Source organism: Limulus polyphemus, unplaced genomic scaffold, assembly GCF_000517525.1.
Source record: "Limulus polyphemus unplaced genomic scaffold, Limulus_polyphemus-2.1.2 Scaffold320, whole genome shotgun sequence".
Lineage (NCBI taxonomy): Eukaryota > Metazoa > Arthropoda > Merostomata > Xiphosura > Limulidae > Limulus > Limulus polyphemus.
Window position 1 is genome coordinate 647558 of NW_013665930.1, and position 3103 is coordinate 650660.

A 3103-nucleotide genomic window follows, 5' to 3' on the forward strand; every position below is an offset into this window, starting at 1 on the left:
GATTCAGATACGCAAAGGTTTCTACTGCTGGTTCCTTCCAAGGAGCGTAGGACTATACTATATACGTTTAATGATAAAAGTTCTCAACTTTACGACCAAACTTTTATCGATAAACACCATGAGAGGAGAGGGGGCGTCAGTTTTCATATTGGGATTCAGGGCATTAAAAAAAGCACCGGTGAAATAAAAATAGTGAAATATAGTCATTTTTGGTTGTGACAGTTGCTGAAATATCCGTGTGAGTTTATTAATATTTTTAAGCCAGTGGCACTATACTGCCTACGTAATGCCAAACAATGTCAAAATTTAGTTCTGATACATTCTATTCCACCATAATTTTATATCGACTGTGGTTGTTATGTGACTTGCTGATTTGTATATTCAAAATAGCTTGCATATAACGTACTCAACTCTGCAGTTGATGTTTTTTTTCCACTGATATATTGCACGTTTAACAATAAAGCCACGTGTTTTATGCATAGCCTTAATCGGCACCTGTTAGGCCTACCGACCCATTTTGCAAATTAACTCAACGTTAATATCAGTACACCAGATGACGCCAACGTTCACGGAACATTTGCATTAGTGGTGAATTTTGGACGAGCTCGTATGTAGTGCTTGGCTATAAGTAATACATGTAAATGGTGTTTTAAAGTGTTTCGGAAAATTTGTGTGGGTGTTAGATGTTTGACTTGATGTGAAACGTAATTGTGTTATAGTTGCAGAGCCACTAAAGCCAAACATACTTTCGTCCAAAACCTAAGCGGTGTGTGTAGGGTATATTATAGCAGTATAATTTTTGTATTTTTTGTCAGTTTTTTATACCGCCATTTCTTTCCTTACTGGTATGCATCATTTCTTTCTTTACCGGTATGTGGCGTTAGAAAAAATTGGCGACTATACTTAGTGTGGAAAAATCTCACCACGGAAACAGCAGTGACTGAAGTGACACATTTGGACACATTTCTTGTTTGAGTATTAACAGCGAACATTCGCGGCTGGAGACAACAACATCTAGCTGAAGTAGTCCATTTAAAAGGAAAAAGAACGGGTTTTTACAGGCATGTTGGTTTATCTCTCCCGCCCCCCATTTTTTTGTAAAATGCAGCATTTTCAGTGCCTTTTGAAGAAAGGAAAATTCGTTCAAAATACATACATAACATGACAGTGAAGTTTGAAAACAAAAATCCCGCGCAAACTTCTTTTCTTTTCGTATCATGACCAATTATTTGCAGCAGTAAGAAGCAACTACTTTGACATCCTTCGTTTACGGAAAACGAGATACTGTATGCAAAAAAGCAGTAACTATTTGTTAATTGTAATTCTGTCATGACAATAGTTTTATTTTGTTCATTAACTTGTACAGAAAAATAAGAGGGAATCCTCAATAGCCACGACTGTGATTAGATCTCAAATCGGTCAAGAGATGGAGCTGTGTGCTAAAAGCTTGTACTTGAAAAACAAACAAACTCGGAGCCATTCTATGAGCCGCTATGTCGCGGCTAAAAACGGTTCCGATATCGCAGCCCCCCCCCCCTCCCTTTCGTTTAGACAGCTGCATTCGTAACATCCAATCAGCTTGAGAGGGGAACGCTGCCAAACTATGGATTGGATGACATTGTATCTAAACAGTGTTCTTTATTCTATACCGTCCGAACATGTTAGCCTGCGCAACACTTTTTACTGCAATTGTACCCTCAATTTTTATGTCGTAGAAAAAACCGACTTTCATCACCCCTGGTAATGTACGATTATTTCAGGTAATATTATAATAAAATATCTTTACTCCTGGGACTAAGGTGTATAAAAGAGCAAAAGAAAGTGACAAAAAATTAAAATATATAAAAGAAGCGACACCAGGACAAAATCTGAAAACAGACAAATCATTAAATTATCTCTAAGGAAAGAAAGAAAAATTGTCCACGCGATTTTTTACACCCTTTCTTCGCTCATGGAGGTATTTACCATTTTTGTATTTATAGTACGTAAAGTTTTAGATAGGGTTAATACTTAATTATTAGTTTGCAACAACTACGGGCTACAGACATAATCAAATGTTTCGGGTGTATAATACGACAAATACATGTATCAGGTCAATTGTATGGGTGCGTATATCTTAACTTTGAAATATGAATTATTTTATGCACCACAGAACATGTATAACCTATCAGCATGCATTTGCCAACAAAAGTAGTGCTAATATCTACCAGTAAATATCACAGTACTCCAGAAAAAAGTTAAAACCGAAGTTTCTCTATTTCTTCTTCATAGAGCATATTTGTATAAAAACTTCTTTACCATGATGAAACTGTATTAGTAAAGCCCCGGTAAGGAAGCATTCTCTTCCAGCTGGAGTATCCGTCCCCTGGACGGAAATTATGTAAATTCATGATTAATGAAAGGTTATCTTAGGACATGAAAAGTTGCTTCCCTCATATGTAATTGTAAAAACAGCCATAAAAACTGCAAAACGTAAAATGTGAAATCGCAAATTTGTATGTATATCCTTTGGACCCAACAAACCTTCATATCAAATTTGGTGAAGATCCATCAACAGGGGGAGAAGTAGTGGTAAAAAAAAAAACACACGCAAAAACGCCCATAAAACCGCAAAATCCAAAACAGAACATTCGTATGTACCCCCGCATGGACCTAATAAACCTTCATACCAATTTGGGTGAAGATCCATCCACACCCTGCGAAGTAGTTACATGGAGAGACAGTACTTTTATGCGTAAATGAACAGAAGTGAACAAAAATGCATTAAAAATATTACACTATATAATAAAGGTAATCAGCGTATGAAGTGCAAGTAAATGTTACACTATATAATAAAGGTAATCAGCGTATGAAGTGCAGGTAAATGTTACACTATATAATAAAGGTAATCAGCGTATGAAGTGCAGGTAAATGTTACACTATATAATAAAGGAAATCAGCGTATGAAGTGCAGATAAATGTTACACTATATAATAAAGGTAATCAGCGTATGAAGTGCAAGTAAATGTTACACTATATAATAAAGGTAATCAGCGTATGAAGTGCAAGTAAATGTTACACTATATAATAAAGGTAATCAGCGTATCAAGTGCAGGTAAATGTT

General features: G+C 35.9%; 1 protein-coding gene across 1 annotated transcript in view; it reads left to right on the plus strand.

Annotated features, from left to right (window-relative positions):
• Positions 1-3103, plus strand: part of LOC106457348 (centaurin-gamma-1A-like) — a gene marked incomplete at its 3' end in the record, with an annotated part of 103891 nt that overhangs the window by 50106 nt on the left and 50682 nt on the right. The window lies entirely within an intron of this gene.